The sequence below is a fragment of the Octopus bimaculoides genome, chromosome 4 (assembly GCF_001194135.2).
Source record: "Octopus bimaculoides isolate UCB-OBI-ISO-001 chromosome 4, ASM119413v2, whole genome shotgun sequence".
In the NCBI taxonomy this organism is placed as follows: domain Eukaryota; kingdom Metazoa; phylum Mollusca; class Cephalopoda; order Octopoda; family Octopodidae; genus Octopus; species Octopus bimaculoides.
This window is the reverse complement of record NC_068984.1, coordinates 146,375,967-146,382,297: the sequence shown is the minus strand read 5'-3', so window position 1 is coordinate 146,382,297 and position 6,331 is coordinate 146,375,967. Positions and strand designations below refer to the sequence as shown.

At 36.8% G+C, this 6,331-nt stretch overlaps 1 protein-coding gene across 5 annotated transcripts in view; it reads left to right on the top strand.

Moving 5' to 3' along the window:
- Window positions 1-6,331, top strand: part of LOC106884256 (rho GTPase-activating protein 18) — a 128,540-nt gene that overhangs the window by 46,520 nt on the left and 75,689 nt on the right. For 4 of the 5 annotated variants that reach the window (XM_052967604.1, XM_014935535.2, XM_014935534.2 and 1 more), the window contains one exon: window positions 4,066-4,157. The exons of the other annotated variant lie outside the window; for it this stretch is intronic. The gene's annotated coding sequence lies outside the window, so the exon portion shown is untranslated. The remainder of the gene's footprint in view (window positions 1-4,065; window positions 4,158-6,331) is intronic. 5 annotated transcript variants of the gene reach the window in all.

Here is a 6,331-nt window from a genome sequence, read left to right as displayed (position 1 = left end):
CACACACACACACACACACACACACACACACACACACACACACACACCCCTTTTATTTCTATTAGTTTAATGTTGCTGCTTGATGCCACTCTTTTGGAATTCCCTCCATCACCTCCCCCCCATACTCCTTGTGTAATCCATCCAACACTGGTTGTTAAGTGATGGGGGTGGAGGACAAACACCTATAACAACACTTACATTCACACATACGTGTGTATGTGTGAATGTGCCCTTACCTTGGTATCGTGTGATGGTTGTAAATGAACATCACCTCCATACAAGCAGTGTACTTCATTTGTAGTCTTCTGTGAAAAACATGTCTGGCCGTTGGGAGATATTACCTTGCTTAGAAACGGGTGAGGATGAGCAAGAAGAAGGGTATTTGGCTACAAATGGTGATGATAATTTTAAATATATATATATGTATCACTTTGTCTTGAGTGGCCAGACTGTTAGATGTTGTTTTGAATCCAATGACCACAGTATTTCATCCATTCCATTCTTGATCTTGCCCTCTTCCACTGCAGTCCCATTATTCTCTTTACATTGTCAATCCATCTGAGTGGAGGCCTTCCAGGTGGTTGTGTGTGTGTGTGTGTGTGTGTGTGTGTCTCCAAGCTGACCGATGCCTTCTGAGTGGATTTGGTAGATAGAAACTATATGGAAGTTTGTCACAGACCTGGGAGTAATGGAGACCCCATACTCCTCTAAACTCCATACATTTCCAAACTCCTAAGTTCCCCAAGCTGCAAGCCTCACCACCGTCACCGGATGCTGTTCTCGGTCTTGTCTTCCGTATCATTTCATTTTGAATTCCTGTCCAACCCAAGATAGTTTGTCCTTTCATTCCTCATCGGTCAATAACATCCAATGCCAATAATATGCAGAGACCGATTCCATTCACTCTTCTCCCTTCCCTTCAGATATTGGCCTTGTGCCTAATCAAAACAAACAAATATTACAGTTAATGTTGTTGTTTCAAGTTATTTCTCCTTCCCCTCCTTTCTCTCCTCTCTCATTCAGAATGTATTTAATGTATGTGTGTGTATGCATATACATGTGTGTGTGTGTGTGTGTGTGTGCATGTGTGTGTATTTAAACTTAAACTATTATGTAGCAGGTGTAAATGTTTGTTTTATTTCTTTAGCCTTTTTTTCACTGACAAATTCATCAGACTCTTTTCTTTATTTTATTTCCTGTTTTAACTTAAACATGTCATTGAGACATGGAAATATTTCTGTCTTCTTCACAATTTTTGAATAATGTCTTTGAAAATGCTTCCTTTATTTCCCATCTGTAATGTCTGAATTAAAAACAAATCTGAACTTTACACAACATGTTTCTACTCCAGCTAGTTCTTTGAATGGTTTAAAAAATCGTTTCTAATGCAGAGCAGTGATTCAATGGTTCTGTTTGGATAAAATGTGTTGAAAAAACAGTCCTGTTGATAAATATATATTTATATATATATATACATACATATGGGTGTATAAGAGTGTGGAATGGTAAAATGTGCTTAGTTCAGGGAAACCCTGATGAGTCAGACAAAAGGAGAATTTGGAAACAAGACTAAATATGCATTTTTTTTTTTATTTTGAATAAATTTGCCTCTTTGAGATTAATTAGGCGTTATGTAATTTCTCTTGAATATTCACTAATTAACAAAATCTAAAAGCAAATGGTTAATTCTAAACAAGTACACACACACACACACACATAAATACATACATACTATATATATATATATATGACGTAAGATCCAGGGATCAAGATGTAGGAAGAAAGTTAGCTTCAAGCAATCTGTAGTAAATATAAAAAACAATTTTCAGGAACAATAGTGGTTTATTGAGACGGAAGGTTGTGGATTTTTTTCCATGTCAAAGAACAATAAGCTGAAGAAAGTTCTTTTTATATTTCATGGTAGGTGACCATGGTTGCCGGGTGTGCGAATAAGAATGGAGGAGATAAGATCTGCACTACATATGTTTCCTAGCGATCGGAACCTCAGAAGTGGTAAATATCCAAGCAAGGTGTATAGCACAGGCCACTCTTCAGGCCAAGGATATCTTGATTAAATGAATATGATATCCTTGGCCTGCAGTATACACCTTACTTAGATATTTACCACTTCTGGGGTTCCATTTGCTATGAAACATAAGTAGCCCGGATCTTATCTACACTGCTCCTTAACTCTTGTGTGTATGTATGTTGTCTATAGCTACCTATCTATATTGTTTGTTGGCTCTTTCTGTGCCTTGTATTTTTAAGGGTTTTTTGACATATATCTTTTTTATATTTTTGCATGTCCCACATGCTATACCTTCATTTTTCATTTATGTATTCTTTATTATTTTTTTTTTTTCCTGCTGTACCCTTATTTTTATTTTTGTTTTTATTTTTATTTTAATTTTGATTTTAATTCTATTTTTTATTTTTATTTCTATCTTATTTTTGCTGTTGTTTTTCTTCTGGTCTCTACCACACCTCTGTTTTTACCTCTTGCTCTACATTTGTATGAAACCCTTTGTGAATCTCTGAAGAGGCCTAGCGGTTCGGGCATGTAACCCCATTTCAAAATGTCAATCGATAATCACTCCGGAAAGGAATATTCGGATAGAATGGGGCTTGCTAAAACTAGGCCGAAACAGCTGTAAGATTAAACTTCTGTTCATCCTCTAATTCCTTATGTACTTTGTACTTCTATATGTAAACCAGGTTGGCAAAATAACATAGTCTGCCATGAACACCTGTGCTTTGGTTCTTTCTTTCTTTTTCTTTCCTTTTTTGTCACTTTTGCTATGAATTAAATTAATGAATTCAACGGGATACACCGTCTGCAAGTAGTTGGGTTCAGTATATTATCCTCCATTTTCTAATTGTTATATATATATATATATATATATATAAATGAGTGTGTGTGCGTATGTTCCTTATGCATTCAGAATCCGAGCTGCCGATTTTGACGTATGGAGTATCAAAAAGATTTGGTAATCATTCGTCTACCAAGTAAACTTTCTTTTCATTTACATATTTTCTACGTCATCTCAACAACCAGCTGTAATTATTTGAAAGACACTGCTCTAGAATGACCAGATTTCATTAGAAAGTGAAAATAGTTTCACACTTTCAATTTGAACTAAAATTATAAAATGTTATATTATGAGAATGACGATGTGTGAATAATGAAAGTCATGTTTCTCTGAATTAGTCACATTTGTACTGTAATAAAGAAAGCCGCTCATCATCTATATCTATATATATATATATATATATATATATATATATATAGGCCACCAAATAAACTATGTTTTTGGCACAACTCTTTTTTACTACTAAAATAACCTCGGAAATGAGGTCAGATCATACTATTTTGAGTTCATTTTGGGGCAAAGTTTGATTTGCTTCTAATATTTCATTTTTATCTGATGTTTCACACATGCGTAGAATTCTACTCAGACAAACATTTATGAACACGTACACAATTATTATATTAAAACAAGCCACAACCAAAACAATTTCACTAAAAGACATCCATTTCTCTATATATGTGATGAGGAAATACAGTCAGTCACGCTCTCTCTCAAATGCACACATACATACAAAAAAGATGTATGCATATGTATTTATGTACGTGCATATGAAAGATTGTGTGTGTGTGTGAGAGAGAGAGAGAGAGAGAGCAAGTACCACTTACATATACATGCAAAAAAAATACAACACTCACCTTCATATACTATGTGTGTGTATATATACACACACACACACACACACACACACACACACACACACAAGACTTCATATAGTTTCTGTCTACCAAATTCACTCACAACACATTAGCTGGCTTGGAGCTATAGTAGAAGACACTTGCCCAAGGATGCTGTGCAGTGGTATGGAACCTGAGGTTATGTGGTTGTAAAGTGAACTTGTCAGCTACATGGTCATGCCTGCACCAAAACTGTGTGCATTGTTTATGAATAGACTAGTTTTTCTTGTTTAGTTGCCTGTCGAATACATTCAAATCATTGTTTATCTGTGATAAAAGTATTTCTTTTCATCATTCGATAGAATATGAAGACACTACAAGTGAGAGATAAAAGCTGTCCAAACCGGTTCTGAATTTTGTAAGCGTGCACGGATAACTTGAACTTTGCAAAAAGGTGAGCCATTTCTCCCTTTATTTTACTTGTTTTGTTCATTTGGTGTTGAACTGACAGAATCAAAAGCATTGGGGAAAAAAAAACACTCGGCGGTATTGCTTTCGGCTCTTTATGTTCAGAGGTTCAAGTCCCAACAATGTCAGCTTTGCCATTCTTTCAAGGTCAGTAAAATAAAGGGCTAATCAAGTACTAGGGTCAATGGAATCGATTGCTCCCTCCTCCAAATGTCAGGCCTTGTCCTTTTCTTAGAAAGAATTATTTATTTGGTGGACTTTGTTCTTTCCTTTACTTGACAATTTACAGATTGTGACTTAGCAGTTCAGCAAAAGAAAACTATGAAATAAGTAATAAATAAGTACTGGGGATGAGCCATTGTCCAGTGGCTGAAACACGTATATGGTGTCTGGTTGGTGATTGGCATTAGGAAAGGCACCAGCCATAGAAAACCTGCCGAAGCTGATACTAGAGCTTGGTGCTGCCCTCTGGTGTATCAGATCTTGTCCAGTCATCCAGCCCAAGCCAATATGGAAAATGACCATTAACTGAGGAGGATCTATTCATGCACATCCATAGGTGCAGGTGTAGCTGTATGGTAAGAGGCTTGTTTCCCAGGGTTCCAGGTTCAGTCTCACTGTGTGGCACCTTGGGCAAGTGTCTTCTACTCTAGCCTCAGGCCAACCAATGCCTTTTGTGTGGATTTGGTAGACAGAAACTGAAAGAAGCCTGTTATATATACGTATATAAGTGTGTGTGTATTTGTGTCTGTCCTCCACTGCTGCTTCACAACTGGTGTTGGTCCATTTATGTCGCTGTAACTTAGCAGTTCAGCAGAAGAAGCCAATAGAATAAATGTGAGATTTAAAAAAGAAAAGCTAAGTACTGAGGTGAATTCATTCAATTAAAATTTCTTCAAGGTTATGCCCCAGCATGGCCGCAGTCCAATGACTGAAGCCAGTAAAAGATAGACACACATCACCACCCCCATCACCCTACGGATAACAGATACTGTCCTAAATTGGAAAAAGGCTCTAAATTTGAACACCTTTGGCACTTCTACCTTTTTCTTTTTCTTCTTTTTTCTTTCTTTTGCATCTGATAAACTCACAAGACCCAGTTTCATTGTCGTTTCTGATTATTCAATCTAATATTTATTTCTTAATTGCTCACAAGGAGCTAAACATAGAGGGGACAGCCAAAGGGATTAAGTCGATTGCATCGACCCCAGTGTATAACTGGTACTTGTTTAATCAACCCCGATAGGAGGAAATGTAAATTCAACCTCAGCTGAATTTGAACTCAGAACGTAACGGCAGACGAAATACCGCTAAGCATTTCGCCCAGTGTGCTAACCATTCTGCCAGCTCACTGCCCTTATTCAATCTAATATTCACTTCTACTCTAAGCATAAGGTCCGAAATTTTGGGAGAGGGGGCCAGTCGATTAGATCAACCCCAGTACACAACTGGTACTTATTTATCAAGCCCAAAAAGACGAAAGGCAAAGTTGGCCTCGGCAGAATTTGAACTCAGAACATAAAGACAGACAAAATACCACTAAGCATTTCGCCAGGTGTGCTAATGATTCTGCCTGCTTGAGGCCCTTATTCAATCTAATATTGTTTGGAAAAGTTTTTAAACCTGAGAAGATAATTTTTTTCTTTTTGCAGCAGTTGCAATGTTTGTTGAAGCAATTGCTTAATTACTCATGTAATTACACAGGGTATTTACTTAGTGTAATTATCAATGAAATTAAGCAACAATGTTAAGAGTTAACGTTGTTTTTGTTAATTTGCTGTTTCATAATACAGACACTTAAGTTGCACGATGGAATTACCAAAATGCTTATTGACTTTCTCTGTCTTTTGTAGTTATTTAATATTTAATTGTGAATTAACATATACTTAGGAGATTAATGTCATTAACCAAGACTTTAATTAAACCTTGCCAACATAATGGGTGCAAGCTTCGCTGTGTGGTTAAGACGTTTGCCTTGCCACCCAATAGGTTTGGGGTTCAGTCCCACAGTGCAGAAACTTGGACAAGTGTCTTCTACTATATCCCTGTGAGTGAATTTGGTAGATGGAAACTGTGTGGAAGCCTCTTTCACATGTGTGTGTGTGTGTGTGTGTGTGTGTGTGTGTGTGTGTGTGTGTGTGTGTGTGTGTGTGTGTGTGT